The 19,258-nt window shown below is 39.5% G+C and overlaps 1 pseudogene; it reads left to right on the forward strand.

Moving 5' to 3' along the window:
• The first annotated feature begins 2,118 nt into the window (after nt 1–2,118).
• On the forward strand, nt 2,119–15,352 carry LOC137758900 (large ribosomal subunit protein eL33 pseudogene; annotated as a pseudogene).
• Nucleotides 15,353–19,258: the final 3,906 nt, after the last annotated feature.

The following is a 19,258-nucleotide window of genomic DNA, read 5'->3' on the forward strand; positions in this document are numbered from 1 at the left end:
AACAACTAAGCCCATGTGCCACAACTACGGAGCCTGGGCTCTAGAGCCCGCGAGCCACAACTACTGAGCCCACGTGCCTAGAGCCCGTGCTCCGCAACAAGAGAAGCCACCGCAATGAGAAGCACGTGCACCGCAACGAAGAGTAGCCCTTGCTCACCGCAACTATAGAAAGCCCGTGCACAGCAATGAAGACCTAATGCAACCAAAAATAAATAAATAAATAAAAATAAAAGCATGAGAAAAGACTAGAAATTTAAAAAAAGAAAGAAAGAAAATGGCCAGAGTCACAGACTTCAGCAGTGACAGCACACATTTCTAAGAGTCCAGGGGTCTGATGCACCTCAATGCACACCAGGCCAATGAGAACAGAGAAGATCCAGAGGAGGCCTGGCAGAAAATGAGGCCCTCTGCCCCGACACCGCAAGATAACATAGGGCCCTCCTCCTACATGAGGCAAGATGCCATATCAGAAAGGAGCTAGAGAGAAAGGCTGAAAAACAAGCATTTACCTGAAAGAGAATGCCGGACAAAAGAGCTTATTAAGGAGTCAGAGAATTATTTTGCAACTTCAGAATTCTCCTTTCCTACCAACCCCCCCCCCACCCCACACTATATAGAAACCTAAGAGATAAGCCTCACAAAGAAATTATATCAAGTTCCATTTTATTTTCACATCCCAGTTAACCCCATATATTTCTATGCTAGGAGTCCCTCAAAATATTTCAGTATTTTAAAACTTGTCTTAAATAATAGAGTTTATGAGAGAAAATGCAGTTGATATGGAGGGAGAGAAAGTTCATAAGACAAATGGATGAAGACTGGTTTGGAAATTCCCTGTTTGATTTGAGGATGGCCAATGGGCTTGGTAGGAAATTGAAGGTGAGGGCACGCAGAACACTGGAGAGAGCCCAACCCTGAGCTGGCTGAACACAGTGCAGCATGTCAAGAAGAGGACAAATGATTAGGAGTGAAGAATACAGTGGGACAGCAGGAGGCGTCAGCATTAATTATGACAAATCTGTAACTGATGGAGATATCGGCATTTTCAAAATGTGCTTCCAATGTTTGATGGATCTACACCTCTACCTTCAAACGACAGTGAGAAAAATGGTGAGGCATTTTTTCCATACACCCACCGCATGCTAAGCTTTAAAATTCAGCATTATTTCAGATTCATATTTTATTGATTCCTATGGAGTTTGAGGTACATGAATTGTCTAAAAAACAGAATCATGACAGAAAGATCATCCTGACTCTAACTCATTACAGGTACTGTATGGAGTTATTTACAATAAAGAAGGTGCATATTTCCAGTCAGAGCCTGGAATTTTGTTAATGCAATTTTTCACAATACTACACTGGCTTGGACGTAGGGCAGAGTAGAATTACAAAGAGTTTGTCTCTGGAGGGGCACACAGAGATCTGGAAGAGCTCTCCAAAGTATCTCCTAAAAATATGCCTAAGCCCCAAAGGTCACACTATTGTCTGTATTATTCTTAAATATTGATGTTCTTGAATTTTCTAGTTTAAATCTATGCTGGTCCTTTCCTTGTTGAGGACAAATTCTGAGTACCCCCAATAAAGTAGGGAATAGGTCCCTGGAATGGTGTTTGCATGAGGAGCTCCCAAAAGGAGAGTGAGTCAGGCAAACACCACTGGACCAGAGACACACTTCAATCACGGCAGAAGACTGAGTACATCGGGGGTCACTTGGGTTTGCCCTTCACACCAAGGAGGAAGGAAGTAGAAATAAAAGTTAAAGATCTGTCTTGCTAAAGACTGTTAAATCAGAACTCATTAGAAACCATCTAATTGGAATAACAGTTACACAAAAGAGAGAAAAGCATTCTCCTTGACACAGGACCTGGAATCATTGGAAATCTGGAAAAGACAGAGCATGCGTGGCCCCTCAAAGTCTCCAATGTTTCAGCAGAAGCAGGACACCATGGGCCCCAGCAGAAGTGGCAGGGATGTGCCATCATCTATCAGGCGGTCATCAGTGCCTGATAGAGTTGGCCACAGTCAGGGGAACAAGAGCTATCCAAGAGAGAGGGCATCAGTGTCCAGCAAAGGCATCAGGACCAGAGGACATCATATGACCACTGTCTGGCCTTGATCATGAACACAACCGAAACATCTCAGAGACTTCCAGATATGATTACTTGGGGGAGAGAAATGAACTTTGCAGCAGACAGATCTCCTGAATTGGCAGACAGACACAAAAGACACACAGCACAGGTTATTACTGTTAACATCACCCCGAATATAAGATTAGGTAAGTGTAGCTGGAGAACACAAATTACACAGATGTCCAAGGTAAGTTTCCACAATCATCCTCAGAGTTCCAGGAATTCATAACTTGGGCCCCAGGACCCCGAAAAACTCCAGAGAAGTATTTAGGGAATAAATACTTTCAAATTTTTAATAAATAAAACCACAAGTTTGCAAAATTCTATGTATGTATCTTTACGGATATTTTTTCTGGTGAAAATGTTCATAATTTTTATCTGATTCTCAGAGGGCTATGTGACACCCCCAAATTTAAGAACCTGAAATCCTTCTTGCTGCATCTCATTTCTCAGGATGCAGTGGAGATGGGAAAGGCCTCTTTTCTGTCCACCCTGGGAGCTTTAGAGTTGCTTTCAAAACTCTATGATCAAGGGTATCTTTGATTTTCATCATCTTTGCCCCTGCAATGTCAGAAACTCCCATCCAAGTGATGAGGTCATGCTTTCTCTCCTCCATCCTGCAGACCTGTAGCACACAACTCTGAACTGGGTTGACTCTACTCAAAAGAATCTCAACAGATCCCAGATGACAATGAATGCAAGTTACAAAATTATAGCCCATTTTCACATCATTTATAAACTTTTCATAAGAATTTTCCCGCCCCCACTGAAAATGGTGGAAGTCAGAGTTGAGTGAAGACTATAAAATCAGGCTCTGTGTATTTAGCAACAAGCACTATCTGGGTAGAAAGATAAGATATTGGACCCGCTCTGGTGGGAATTCTTTATGAGCAAGGAGACAAAATGTAATTTTTTAGTTTTATGGTCACAGCAGCTTCAGGTGATAGCAGAGAAGAATCCCATTTTCTTGTTGAGATCTGTAGGTATTTTATATGTGACTTGGAACTAAAAAGGAAAGAAAAGAAGTATAAGGGCATGGCTAAACATCAAAAGATTAATAGAAATTTTTTCTTCTCTTTTTAGTGACTGTATTCCAGCACTGCTTAGCTGGGGTATTACAGTGATAAATCCAATCAAAAAAAAAAAAAAATTTACCAGTATGTAACCTTAGTCCAGCACCACTGACCTTGTAGGTAATTCAGTTTTGTGAGATAATTGCCAGGAGAACAAACTATAAATACAGGCTGTTACTACTGTAAGCAAAATCTACTGCAAAAGCAGTTAGTTCTGAGATAAATTGCCTATGGAATCTACCAGACCCCCAAGGTCTTTCCGTTGTGTTCTCTAGTCAAGATTCTAACATGAGCATTAAATTAAAAATTCTAGTTTCCAGGGACTTCTCTCCTAAGAACTTTAAACAGTGTCTTACAAATATATTTCACTATGCACATTAAAACCTAAAATAGAACTGGTCACTTTAAAAATTATTTCCCTGTGATCTATGTTATTAAGATAATACAGCAAATTTTGGTGACACGTAAGGACATATTTATACCAAAAAGGGGATTTTCAAAGGACATTTCTTCTGACAAATTTGTCTTTTAGTGACAGTAATTACTTATTCTGGAGACACTTAACCACTAATGGTGGGATAATCTCAAGATACAACTGCACATTTTTAGAAATTTAAGCCAAAATTAATCAATCTATCTAATTTCAACTAAAGGGAGAAGAAATATTCTCTGAAGACCACACTTTCTTATGAGGCTATAAGTTTAAGGTGGCAGTATAATTAGAAAGAAATTTATTAAAGGGCTGGAAATTACCCCCAAATTAAAACATTTACAGCCTAAAGCTGTAATTAGGGCAAAGGTAAAGGCACAAGGTTCACAAAGAAATCCTGGCTGCTTCTGACTGCTCCTTGGATGCCATCTTTGCTAATTCATTATCTTGTTTCCATGGTTAATTATGGGGACTCCCCAAGGTGTGATAATTACTCTTTCGCTTTTTCCTTTTCCTCTGTTTCATTCATTAACCTACATGTTTTGAACAATTCACATAGAGATTGAGCTAACATTGATAGATGCCCCTGAATGCTAAGCCCTGTGCTAGGCACTTTTGGAGTTAACTGCAAACCTATGTGAAACGCCCAATTCCCCTGATTATTCCTTTCCACCAAACAGTTCCATGTGACTTTCTTAGCTCTGAAAGTAGGAAGACAATGGGGAAGTCAAGAGGCAGGGATCTACTGATGAGCTATGTGACCCTGGGCAAGTCACTAGATCTCTCCCATTCTCAGTAAAATAAAGATGTTGAACTAGATCAGAAGTTGCACAACTGATCCATTGGGCAAATCCAGTCTTCAGACATATTTGCTTGACCTGCACAATTATTTTTAAATCTGGAAGGTTATATAAAAGTCTGGATTTCTATCTTCTCCTGAAAAAGTAGAAGACCTAAGCCTGATATCTTTGATGGCAATGATTGGCTGAAGCCAAGCAGCAGCTGCCCCTTTAGAATATTCCCTACAATTTCCAATATTCCCTATTGTGTTACAAGTGTTCCCCTTCACTCATTTACTTTATATGACTTGCCTCTCAACCAGATGGCCAACCTCAACACTAAAATGCACTGGTTTTACTTCTAAATACTACCAATTGTTTACTTTATTTTAGGCTTTCTCCCCACCCTTGTCCAGTACCACAAGCATATAATTGAAATCTACCTCAATTTTTTCAGTTTTCAATTCATATATTTTACTGTAGGCTACTCATCCCTTTCTAACTTCTGTTTGACCATTTTTGTCATATTTAACCCCCAAACTTTAAAATATCTTTACATCCTTCTCTACTTTACTCATAACCAAATGTTATAAACCCCTTCTCAGAAATTACAATTTCCATCCTCTTATACCCAAGTCATTACCCTCAAGGCCAATATTCTTATTAAGACTCTTACCAATTCATACATTGAAAATAAGAAGAACCAAATTCCTTGCAGGTCTGTAAAGCTTCTAATAACTTAGTGTATCTCCTAAAAAGCAACCATAGATTTCAAGGATTTTTTCAGCAGAGTACAAGCTGCTATCCAAGAGCCATTCCCTCCTCCTTCCTTACTTACAAGACCAGATTTTATGTGGGATGGAAATGCAACCAGTTAAAAGACTACATTTCCCAGACAATGTTACAGCAAGGTATGTCCATGTGACCAAGCTCTGGCCAATGAGATAAACAGAAGTCCTGTATGGGAATTCTGGGAAAACTGCTTAAAGGAAACCAACTTCACTGGAAGAAAAGTTTCCTCTTTTACCTCTTTTCCTTCTTCCCAACTACAAAACACATTTGATGACTACAGCTTCAGAAGCCATTTTGGACCAAGAGGTAATACTTTTGAGAATGAAAGCCATGACCTCAGATGGTAAGAGAAGAATGATAGGAGCCTGGATCCCTGATGACCACAAAGCACCAGACTAGTGTTTAAAGTGTCACGTTAACATCCTAACATACTGATGTTTCATAAACTGTTTTTTGTTTAATATTTTTAAGTCTAATATTTCCTATTAACAACTGAATCTAATTCTAACTAACAAAGGTGGACTATCTTCTCCAGCTGACTCATTTTCCTAGTAATCCCTTACATTTTCTCTGCTTAAATCATGATGACGCTCCTTTTTTCAAAACTGTTCATATTTAAGCTCTTCTATGAAGACTTTCCAAATTAAAAGCATCAAGCCCTTGTCGCTCCTCCTTATCTCCAGAAGCCTCCCTGCCCCTCGTATTGCAAGCTTCTTTCCTAGCTACTTTCTTAGCACTGAGCTGAAATGTTTTACACAATGGATCAAAATCAAAAAGCAGAGGGGAGAACCTCAGTAGAAGGGCAGAGAAGGAGAGCTGGAAGCAATCAAGGAAAGAGAGGGCCAAGAATGGAGAAAACTTCAGGTGTTTCTCAATTTGCTGTGGAGCAGTTATGTTTGGTTTGGTTTGGTTTTGACCCATGAGGCATCTGTATCCCCTCAGCACAGAATGAACCATAAAAAAAAGAAGAGTTTGGGGAAAGCTCAAATTAAAAAGGTACAATTAGTGTTAAAAGAGGTACTGGATACCACAAGGAATAGAATGGGAACTTTTACCACAGGGCATTGTTAGTATTGTTAAAAGGCTTAAGTTGGCCTTTATTTTGAAACACAGATTGGGCTTCAACATAATACCCAGAACCAACCTCCATTCTCACACAGTCCATGGTCTATAGGAGAAGGTCCCTAGGACTGTTACTGATTTCAAAATGTGTTGTTTGAACCTCGCTTCTCAGGTCATCTTTAATTTCTCAGAAAACCACAAGATGCATGGTAGTGAGAACCATGGGCTGTTTTGCCTCTAACTACTCCTTTTCTTTCCCTGCCATTCTGATCCCATTATAGTAAAATCTATTACAGAAATCTCTTTCATCATCTCTTCCCTTTATGAGCAGTTATCTTGTTACTTGCCAGCCAAGTAGAATGTCAGAAAGGTCACGATCAAAGAAAGAAAATGATATAACAATATCCACGATAGAGAAAGAAAAACTAATGAGCCACTGACCTTAATATATTTGTGTACCCAGTGGTCAGTTATGTGAAATTCCTTGAAGCCTCTCCACTTTGAGTTATTGAAGAGGTAATTTATTTATTGAGTCATTAAGCTTTCCTAAAATACTCAAGGGGAAAAACACAGTTATTATATCTTGGAATTTCATCCAGACTATAAAAGAGCATCGGAATTGAATATGAAATATCAAGATGGCCCAACAGGGTGTAAACCCAGCATAGAAAGTATGAAGGTGGGTGAAGATGATCAAAGACCCAGACCACAGGTGATATCAAGAAGCCTGTCAGCAAGTAGCCAAGCCCAAGCATTAGAATGAAATGCTCAGTTACTTTTTTTTTAAATTCAAGATACCGAAAATCCAAGACAAACTTGTTAAAGCAAAGTAGAGAATAAACTGACTCAGAGTTGGGTTAAGACACGGATTCTTGAGATACCTATATATAATGGAATCACGTTGCTACACACCAGAAACTAACACAACATTGTAAACCAACTATACTTCAATTAAAAAAAATAATAAAGACATGGATTCTTGGAAGGATTCAAATGACGTCACAAGATGGTCTGCTTCTGTCACCTCTACTTAGCTCTCCTCTCCTCTGTGTATTAGCTTCATTGTTTAACACAATCACCATCAATGGCCCAAAAATGATTGCTAAAGCTCCATACTATACAGTTCCTTAGACCTTAGCTTGCAAAAACTAAAGCCTGTGTTTATTGATAGAGTCTACAAAACAGCTCTCGTTCTCACTCTGATGGAACCTGCTTGAGTCACATGCCTAGCCTCGAACCCATGTCACAGGCTAGTGAAACATGAATGACTTAAAACTGGGTCATGTATTCCATCTCTGCAACTGGGGAAGGCATGGCCCCTGAAGAAATTTGGGATGTGGTTACCAAAGAAGGCATAATGGATAAACGATAGCCATAAATAAACACCCACTACACAAGTATATTGGACCCTGATTCTGGAAGCATACATATATAATAAACAAAGATAGGGGTACCAAGAAAAGCAGGAAAGAAAAATCATTTTATCAAAATTGTTAACAAGTTTGAACCCTAGTTATCACAATAGGCGTACAGGTCAGTAGCAGAGTAACAGCAAGAAGAAATCTGGGTAAAACTCTGTAATTCTCACATGCTAAGGTCAAGATTTGTCTTAGATTCTGGTCAAGAGTATGGTTGTGTCACATCATCTATGGCAAGAGAAGCACCTCAGAGGCAGGGCCTGACATTCTTCTGCTGAAGAACGAAGCGGACTTGAGCTGGGTCCAGAGGAAGAAAGATTAGTTTCATCTAGTTTACTTAAACCTGTGGTCTTTTCATTTCCTTGGCTATGATGAGGATGAGAAGAAAGTGCCCAGCTGCTCAGTTGTCATGACCCATGGAACAGCCCTTCTGAAGAAATCAATGGTTGCATCTAAGGTCTTGAAATTGTCAAAACTAAGCAAACTTGGCCCAAACCGCAAAATAGTTACTAAAGAAATTAGGCCAAGTGGTTAGGAGAGCAACTGAATGCCTCACTTTGGATTCTGAACTTGTTTCTTACCTCAACCGTTATCAAAATATGCAATTCGAAAGCTTCAGAGAAAAGGGCACTCAGTGAAAGGCCTTTTGTGTCAGCTGGGGGCTGCCTAAGAGCTGATGACAGCCTGACGCCTCTCCTGGAGAGCATCATGACAGGTCTGGACACTTGAACTCATCAGCTGCCAGAGGCGAGGTTCCGAGCAGCTATTGCCAGGCGTGGACAAAATGGAGATTCATGTGAGCAGGCAGCTTGCAAAACCCCAAGAGCAGCAACGGAACGGGCAAAGAAAGGGGGGTGTTGTGTACTGATCCTGATTGCCACACAAAGCTCAAGTCTAGCATAAGCAAGTGCATGCCTACTTCCAGTGCAACTTGAAAGAGAACTTGTTTTCCAGGGCTCTTCCAAACTGTACTTCTGTCCTCGCTGGACCAGACTCTCCCATTCTCCCTCCATCAAGCCAGGTCCTCATTCCTACAGGTCACTGCTGACTGCACTTCTCCTGCAGTTCTACATGGAAGGTCTGAATTCCATTCTAACAAGCGAATTTTTAATTTAATATTCCCATTCTATCTAGATTTGGTTATGTATCCCTAGATTGGTTTGAAAAATAGAGTAGTCTTATTCTAAACCTGAACATATGCCATGGTAGAATGCTCCAGTATTCCTTGTCCCAGTATTCACTTCCTGTCAAGCTTAACATTGGATTCTATTCCCAAAATTCCTTTTCCAATTCAAATCATTTAGTATGTACATTGATTAAAACATTAAAGTATGTATTGACTTTTAATTTGAATCTGTGTGTTACGCCACCAAATAGGTAACATATCCATTCAAGACAGAAAGAAAAAATTAAATAATTTTTGCACCTGTATAACAACTGGAGAGGTGCCAGAAGCTTTCCTCACTCCTCACCTGAGACTATATATATGACTACTGTCTGCATTTTCTTCCTTATTCTGAGCTCTAGAATTAGTCCCCTTTTCTGACAAGATAACCATCATGAGCTACTCAGGTCAGTACTGAGGGACAAGCATCAAATCACACTTGCTGTCAGCCTCACCCCAACCGCATTCAAGACAGCAGTATTCTAAGAACCATAAACAGGCTTGACCCCAGATCCCCGGAAGGTTCCTGCCTGCTGAGTCCCAGGTTGATGATAAGCCCTATGCCTTGATTCTGCTAAACTAGAAGTCTTGTCGGTCACTTTCTTCCGCTCCCAAGGACTTGGTTTTCCTACCTGCAACCAGGTCGACTTGATGCTTTCCAAATGCTTCCCTCTGGACATTTCATTATTTTGTTTCCACCTGCCTGTCAACATATTCTTTTTACCTCCTTTAGACCAGCCCGAGGCCTCTAACTTGCTAAGAAATCATTTGTTCCCATTTGCCAATTTCTACATGTTATGGGACATTATGTTCCATCCACTTGGCTAGACCTTTCCTGCTACCCTGAATCTTGGCCAGGGCCTGCCCTCCTTATGACCATGAATTCTGCCTGCCCTGGCCACTTCAGTACATACAGTTCTGGCTTGTATGTAGCATGTACTCAATAATGATATTTGTTTTGTTTTTATATCCTCAAATAATTGAAAATGGGAAAATGGTCATCTTACTGTAAGCCTGGATCTGTACAGTAATTCTAAATAGCTGAAGGCAAGTATTATTTTCCTTTTTAGACCATAACAGAATATATTAGTTTATTTCTTGTCCAAACACTAATTTCCCCAGCATACAGATCAGCATTCTCAAGCTTTGCCACTGAAAAAGCCCTTACTTCAGAGAAGAATAAATTCATACTTCATGGGTCAGTTTTGTTTTCCCATAAGCTGTAATGTCTTTGAACTCTAATGTTTTATTTTATTTATTTATTTAGGCCATACCACACAGCTTGCAGGATCTTAGTTCCTCAACCAGGGATTGAACCCTGGCCCTGGCAGTGAAAGCACCAAGTTCTAACCACTGGACCGCCAGGGAGTTCCTGAACTCTAATGTTTTAGCTCAAAAATAAATACAAATTTAGCTTCTGCCTCATTATAAATAATATATATATTGCATATAATACATTTCATATATATTCATATTCTACTTTCATATACATCCATATTCTGCCAGAATGTACTCACAGCCTAGTCTGATAATGCATGACCAAGATTAATATTCTTTTCAGAAGAAAATGTTAAGATCTGTTGGACTGAGTATAAATATGATTGAGAAAGTCCACCTCCTTTAGCCTCCTTAAAAATCTACATTATTTTCTCTTTCTCCATGTCCCCTATGAAATAGGACAACTATGCTTCCCTAAGAATGTTGTGACGTTAAAAAGCTTCAATTTTTCCTGGGAATTCCCTGGCGGTCCAATGGTTAGGACTCTTCGCTTCCACTGCAGTGGGCACAGGTTTGATCCCTGGTCGGGGAACTAAGATCCCGCATGCCACTGGGTGTGGCCAAAAAAATAAAATAAAAAGCTTCTATTTTTCCTTTCAAAAGTGAAATAGCAATTCCCAGTTACCTCATATAAGATGAAATACGTGAGATGATTTTTATTTCTAAATTTACATTGAAATACATTAAATCCATATACTAACTTTGCCTATACATTCATATCTGTAATTAGCAATATCAATACACACTTTTTTCTACTTTTTTTTATTTTTACTATCTCATCACCTTTCAGAGGAAAAAAAAAATTTAAGCATAACATACCTTGAAATAAAAGTTAACATTATTGGCTTAGATTAAGTCACTTTTTGGTGCCCATTAATAAAGAAAATTGTATATCAAGAGTGAAGAAAGCTTCTGGCACCTCTCCAGTTGTTATGCAGGTGCAAAAATTATTTAATTTTTTCTTTCTGTCTTGAATGGATATGTTACCTATTTGGTGGCATAACACACAGATTCAAATTAAATGTTAATTGTATATTAAGATCTTCAAATAGATAACATAGTCCAAAAATGTTACTTTAATGAGTCTGATGGACCATTACACAGAAGACTTAAAACAAGACAAATGCCAATTGGCCTGGGAGCACAGTCCTTTAAAAATGAAAAAGCAGGTTTTACCATCCAGTAAAGTTTCACAAAACAACAGCATTTGTTACAATGTGGTAGAGTGGGAAGAAAGAAGGATAGGGACAGAATGATAGATTTCACAATTCCGGAGATCACAGTCTGGAGGAGTCCTCAGGTCCTTTTTGGCCTCACCATGTCCTCAAGTATTAGACACAACTCCCTTTGCAGGAAACAGGAGAAGAGAGGAATAAAGGCTTCTTTGAAAAGCAGTGATAAAGGGGTCCCTTGAGGATTTCTGAGCTCTTGAAACAATCTTCATGGCAACAGCTTGACTCTGCTTCCTGCTACAGTGAAGGTTGCTGGAATATGAATTAGGGGTGAAGCACTGGGGCTATTTGCAAGTTCATGTTAAAATTTGATTTTCCAAACTCAGGAATACAGTTGATTCGAATTAAATCAAAACAGTGCTTTAAAGGTGCCCTGCAAAGGACCTCAGTGCATTAAATAAGTACCAACTAGCTTTGCTCTTACAAGTGGTCTCATGGGAGAAAACTTAGAGAAGATTCCGTGATTCTCATATTAAAGACACAGAAATGTCTGCAGAAATATGATATCTCACCAATGGTCATAACATCTCACAATGTCATCAAAAGTTATGTATGGAAATTGCTTATCAGGTCAGTATACAGTCATCCATATTATACCACTTAACATTTATTTTTAAATTTTAATAAATCTAGTTAATGCCTTCTTTACTATTATAACATTTCTTTCCCATCCCAAATCATTACATGTTTTTCTTCCATAAAAGTACATACTAATAATTAGTGATGTTGAGCAGCATTGATGTATATACACGACCAAATGTAAAATAGTTAGCTAGTGGGAAGCAGCAGCATAGCACAGGGAGATCGGCTCGGTGCTCTGCGATGACCTAGAGGGGTGGGATAGGGAGGATGGGAGGGAGGCTCAAGAGGGAGGGGATATGGGGATATATGCATGCATATGGCTGATTCACTTTGGTGTACAACAGAAACTAACACAGTATTGTGAAGAAATTATACTCCAATAAAGATCTATTAAAAAAAAAAAAGTCCATACTCTAAAAGCTAATAAGCAAACCAACAAGCCTGAAAAACATACAAGGTGGGGGGATGTATAAAACAGAATGTATAAAATAGGCATCTTGTATAAAATATGTAATGTAGAGATTTACTACCTGTATCTGTCTTAGGGCACTTTTGACGTATGGCTCCATGTTCTCTCATTTCCTAAATTCTCAGTTTCCATCGATTATAACATTACTTTAACAACACCTTTTGGGGGTCAAATACTACATAGTAATCCCTTTATTCTTCAGTATGCAAATGACTTTGATTTTCTTATTTAGCAAGTTTAAGATTGATGGTATACGTTCAAGTATTAAATCTGCACTTCCCAGTTATTTTAATTTGTTGGGTTATTGAAATTCCTTATTGAATTAGTAACTAAAAGTTAACTAGCTTCTCTTGCATGTCACCTGGAAGCTGGTGATAGGAGCATATATACACTGATAGTCCTTCATGACATGAATTGCTCCTATAAGCATTTTCTAGCTTGGAAAAAAAAAAAAAAGGAAGCTTTATCCCAAAGAGTGGTAATTCCCACTTCATAAATTTACTACCTGAGATTTGACAATCATCAGCATCCATGTTCTCATTCAATGCTGCACTGAGATATGATATATTCAAAGCACGACACATGGTGCTACCAGTACCCATAACATAGCTGAGCGACCATGAGATGAACTGACACCTTCTGTGCACAGGCAAGTTCCTACATGCACATGAAACACATCCTAAGTTTCAGTCCTCTTATTGTTAGTTACCTGGTTTCTCTTTCAATTAATCAAATAAAATGTCTCATTTTCAGAAACTAGACCTAAAGGGAACTCATCGAGGCTATATGCAAAGTGACAGTGCTTTGTTAATAGACTGTTACCCATAGATACCCTCTATAGAAGACCTCTTTTTGGGGAGGTGCAGTAATAGAATTTCTAAGATGGCCTCTTAAAAATGCCTCACCCTAGTCCCCAGAAACTGTGACTCTAAGATATCACATACATGAATATGTTTTGTTACATGACAAAAAGGACTTTGCAGGTGGAATATTAAGGCTTCTAGCCTGTTCACCTTAACATGGGGAGATTACCCTGGACTGTCTGAGTAACCCAATGTAACACATGCATCCTTAAGAGCAGAGAACATGTTCTGGCTGATGGTAGAAGAGAAGGGCAAAGGGGAAGTGTGATAGATTTGAAGCAAGAGAAGGATTCAATGGACCACTGCCGGCTTAAAGATGGAGGGGGCCACAGGGGAAGGAACCCAGGGGCCCCCTGGAACAGAGAGCGGACCTTGACTGACAGCCAGTAAGGAAATGAGGATCTCAGTCCTACAACTGCAAAAACCTGTTTCCGCCAACAATCAGAATGAGCTTGGAAATGGATTCTTCCCCAGAGCTTCCAGGGAAGAGCCCAGCCTGTTTGGCACCTTGATTTTGGCCTTGTGAGAACGGGAACAGAGAACCCAGTAGAACCCACAAAGACTTCTGATCTACAGAACTGTGGAAGTGGCTGTAAATGAGTAAATTTGTGGTAAACTGTTATGGCAGCAGTAGGAAACTAGTACAGGCAGACTGCATATGGAGACAATCTAGAAGAAATGGACAAATTCTTAGAAAGGTACAATCTCCCAAGACTGAACCAGGAAGAAAGAGGAAATATGAACAGATGAATTATCAGTAATGAAACTGAATCAGTAATTTTAAAACTCCCAAAAAACAAAAGTCCAGGACCAGATGGCTTCACAGGAAAATTCTATCAAACACCTAGAGAAGAGTTAACACCCATACTTCAGAAACTATTCTAAAAAGTTGCAGAGGAAGGAATACTCCCAAATTCATTCTATGAGGCCACCATCACCCTGATACCAAACCCAGACAAAAATAGCACAAAAAAGAAAATTACAGACCAGTATCACTAATGATCATAGACACAAAAATCCTCAACAAAATACTAGCAAACCAATCCAACAACACATTAAAAGGATCATACACCATGATCAAGTGGAATTTATCCCTGTGATGCAATGATTTTTTCAATATCTACAAATCAATCAGTGTGATACACCACATAAACAAATTGAAGAATAAAAACCATACAATCATTTCAATAGATGCAGAAAAAGCTTTTGATAACTTTCAAAATCCAATCATGATAAAAACTCTCCAGAAAGTGGACATAGAGGGAACCTACCTCAACATAATAAAGGCCATATATGACAAACCCACAGCTAACATCATACTCAATGGTGAAAAGCTAAAATCATTTCTTCCAAGATCAAGAGGATGGAGAGTCTTGCCTAGTCACTTTGAAGAGGCAGAGCAGCCCAGGTGACCATGGGGGTGACTGGTGTCCCACCTAGCACAACTCCCCCCACCAGAGGCAGAGCTAACAATATAACCGCTCGAGCTGTGCATGCAGGCCTTCAGGGTTTAGCTATCTGTACATATGATTAAGATTTTGTAGCGTTTCACTTTTTCAGAAAGAAGTTCCTGAAGACTTGTTTTTCTAAGTCTGAATTTTTAAGTGGATATTACTGTTAAAAAATAATTGTTCATGGTTCAGAGCTTAAGAGGTCAAAAATCCTGAAGATCACACCAAAAAGGCTCTCTCGGCCGTCTTGGAGCCTGTGCAGGCCTACTGGGCGCAGGACTTCTAAACCGACAAATACGTCTGGAAGGCTGTGGTCCAAGGCCATTTTTGCTGGCTGTAAGTGCGGTCCCCGGAACCTGAGGGAACACACAGCTCTTCTTAAAATTGAAGGTGTTTACGCTTGAGATGAAACTGAATTCTATGTAGGCCATAGGTGTGCTTATGTGCACAAAGCAAAGAACAACACAGTAACTCCTGGTGGAAAATCGAACAAAACCAGAGTAATCTGGGGAAATGTAACTTGCATTCATGGAAACAGTGGCATGGTTCGTGCCAAATTCCGAAGCAACCTTCCTGCTAAGGCCATTGGACACAGAATTCAAGTGATGCTGTACCCTTCAAGGACTTAAACTTACTGAAAAGTCAATAAATAAAAGTATGGATTTGTTCTCTTGTTAAAAAAAGAAAAAAGAAAGATCCACCAAAATGGTTTCATTTAAGGTGATGCTTCTGGTGAACTCAGCCTACATAAAATTGAACATATCATGTGCCATGCCAGGTGTTTTCCTACTTTCTCAATGATTTCTATCAATTTAGTTTACTAGTATCTCCTTCTTTCACCCAATCTCACACCAAAGAACAATATTCCCTGTACCAGAAGGACAGACATTTGTCCTTATTCATCTAGCATAGATTAAATGACACCTGTTAGGTGCCAAGACATTTTATTAGGAACTGAAGATGATCAAAGATGACAAGACAGAATCCCCCCTTTTTAAGGAGATTCGAGATGAAGTACAGAGGACCCAAAACAAGAAAACATTCACTTACTGAGCTGTCACAGATCTTGAGAAGAAACCTAGAAATTGGAACGTGGAAGATAAACAGCTTGCTGAGGTTCACAGTGTCACAGCACATAGAGAGAATGGAAAACTCTGCCAGAGCCTTCATTAGAGATGCTGTGTATTTAATTTTTTTGGTTCACCTTTAAAGCAGACCTCTAGATGTAGAAATGGTAGAGAAGTGTGATGAATAAGCTTAATAAGTGAAAAACACAGGTGAGAAAAATACCAAGTGTTATAATTTCATCTGTACACATCTTAGTCTAATCAAGAGGAAAAATCAATCGGAATTGATTGGATTGGATCTGTGACATTGGATCTGTGTTTTCTTGATACTGTTAGTTCTATAGCTAACCCAGCATCCTAGGAGCTGGGGTTTGCTTTCTTACTTGTGTTATTAATTTATTAGTGTAAATTTACACCTGTCAACACAGATTTACAGCTACCCACCACAAATATGATAGGCTTCAAGGACACACAATTAAGAACTTGAAACACTTAAATTGCTTTAACACTCGTTCATATAATTCAGTTTCACTTATATGGGAATATAAATAGCCAGAGTCCTGCTAGAAAAATTAGTTTGGTAATCATTCTGATTTTTCCTCCTGGCTTTTCTGAAAAAGTTATTTTTAATTCTAAAGTTATTTTCATCTAAGATTCACTGCTTCTAATACCAGCTAATGATGATGGTAATTTTGCCCACATGGGGACACTGCAGAAAGGAGGGCTAAGTTTCACTCCCTGTCTTGGGGAAGTTCAAATACTAAAGGACTGTCGTGCTTTGCGGTCATCTCCACTCTGATTCATTATTTTACAGCAAATGCAGCTCTTAGCACTGCAGGCGTAAGAAATAGGGAGTCCACGTGTTTCTGATTGTGCTGTAAAGGCCAACAGAGTATGAGATGACCCCTGCCCACAAGAAGCATTCCAGGCAGTCCACAGAAGAAAGCTAGACTGCCTGTGTCTCCATGACTATCCTCCTACCTCATGGCACCTCACTAATCCAGGTCCTCGTCACCTCCTGCCAGGATAACTGCAATAGTCTCCTAACTGCCCTCCTGTCTACTATTTAAGTACCTTTCAAACAATTCCCCTACCACATACATATACAAAACAAAGTTCTGTGTTGGATTAAACTGTACCCCTGCTTAAAATCTTTCAGTGGCATAAGAAACAATGAATAAAATTCAAACTCGGTAAGCATTCAAGAAACTCACGTCCTGGCCCCTGCCCTCCTCTCCCTCTAGCCTCTTGTCTGGATGTCCCCCTTGCCCTGTCCTCTCAATGTGTGATCCAATCATACTGAGCTGTTTACCACTCTGCAGCACACACAACTGGCTGTGGTTCCTGGCCCAGTGCCTTCTTGTTGCCCGGGATGTTTTATCCTTTGAGCCTCTCCTCAGTTCCCCTTCCCCTGAACCAAGTCTTCCTGGTTCCTGACAAATACCTGCTCATCTGAAGAACTAAAGTATCATCTCTCTACAAAATCTTTTTCTGTTCCCACCCACCCTTACCCCAACATCCACAGGTAGAAGAAAGAGACCACTCCATCCTTTGTGTCTCCCTCAGTATCCTCTGTAGACTTCCATCGGACTCCCTATAATGGGTTAGGAAATACCTTTCACTTCGTGTCTGTAACTCTGTGCCAAACTGCTACGAGGTGGAGGACACGTCTTCTTTGTGTTTCTAGGAACTGCTTTCAAAGGCATCCAACCATTGCTGGGAGTAGAAAACCCACACATGAGACAATTGCAAATACCAAGCAACAGTATCTAAGGCAGTGCTAAGGAATGTGTACCTTGCTCTAAACACCTTGAAAGTTCTAAGAAGTCATACAGCATGGTAGAACGAGTTTTACTGTCAGACAGACCTGAATTCACATCCTGGCTGTCCTACCTCCTAGCTATGTGACCGTGGATACGTCAGTTCATTTCCCTTTGCCAAACCAAGATAATAAAACCTATTTCATGGAGTCTTTGTGTAAATATTAGATGAGATAGGTGATGATCCAACACAGGAGTTGCTAAGAAAATATCCATTCTTGTCCCTTTTCTCTGAGAAAGGAGAGTGATTACATGTGCTAAATGACTCAAGTACAACTTCTTCCAGGAAGTGAGATTTAAGCTTGACCTTTAAGCAAGAGGATTTGGACAAGTACATGCTGATAGAAAATGCCATCTGTATTGGGAAACAGCATGAGCAAAGGCGGCTGACCTGCTTAAAACTCTTCCCAGATCCAGCCTTCGGATGCTCTATCATTCCCGCAATTCGGCCCCTCGTAGCAATGTGAGAGTAATTATACATGAACATAATCCAGCTTCAAAACCCAAGAATATTGTAAATTAGAGAGAAGACATAAAATCATCATAATGTATTTAGGAGAGACTCGTTCTTTAGCGGAGGAATGTTTCCAAAAAAAAGATGTTGAAGGGTATTGGGCTGTTCACTCATTTACACAGAAGTAAGCATTATACTAACAAACAACAGAGCTGGCATGGCAACACCAACATTTAAACAAACACAGGGTATGTAATAACTTCCATGTGTAGATGGCTGGAGTGTTAACAAAGCAGTCTAAAGCAATATCATTTACTTTTATGGTTAAGTGTTCAGGAAGCATCTTTTTTTTTTTTCTAACATCTGAATGTTTTCATGGCTGAAGGGATGCCAGTATAGCCTGGAAAACATTTTACAGTGATGTGTAAAGTAGTTACATTTTCCAGCAAGGACACTTGTTCAATTATACTACCTATATTAATAGCTCTCAGTGGCATGTGATGTACAATCGTCTCCATTCAATCACCCTCTTCAGTGGGAAAACAGCAAATGCTACCCAAATGGAAGAGTCCAAGTTTGAAGCTGATTACAAACTCAGGCCTTTGTCCCAACTGTTTCCAGAGTTAGCCTGCTGTCATTGAGAAAGTGTGTTGTGGCTGAAGGCGGGCTGGCTTGCCATCAGTCTCATGTCAGTTCATTTCGTTTCAGGTCTGCAGCTAGATTAGTGTTATCAAAAAACCAAAGCAATTGATTTCTTTCTACCTCTGTTGAGATAAGTTGAACAACCTGTAATTTGGTTTAGAAAAAAAATCTAGATGGTAGGAAAAGGTTTAAAGAAAGGGATAAAGACACGAAAGGCAACTTTCACAGTACCTTGAACATAGGAAGAATATATGAAATTTAAAGAGAATTACAAAGAATGGAAATTAAAAATCCAAAGATAAGAACAAAATGAAAGAATGAAGTGTTGAAGTATTTGTTTTCAATACCATTCATGTTGGCTTTTCTCATGTGTGGGCAAATGCAATAGACTCTGAACTGGGCTCCTTGCCCCCTAAAATCTAATCTACACACAATATCTACCATGATTCTCTTTAAATGTTAAGTCAGATCCTATCACTTCTCTGATCAAAATTCTCTAATGGCTTCTAACTTCACTCAGAACAAAATCTGAAGTCTTCACAGTCCACCCAC

The sequence above is a fragment of the Eschrichtius robustus genome, chromosome 2, assembly GCF_028021215.1.
Source record: "Eschrichtius robustus isolate mEscRob2 chromosome 2, mEscRob2.pri, whole genome shotgun sequence".
NCBI classification, from domain to species: Eukaryota; Metazoa; Chordata; class Mammalia; order Artiodactyla; family Eschrichtiidae; genus Eschrichtius; species Eschrichtius robustus.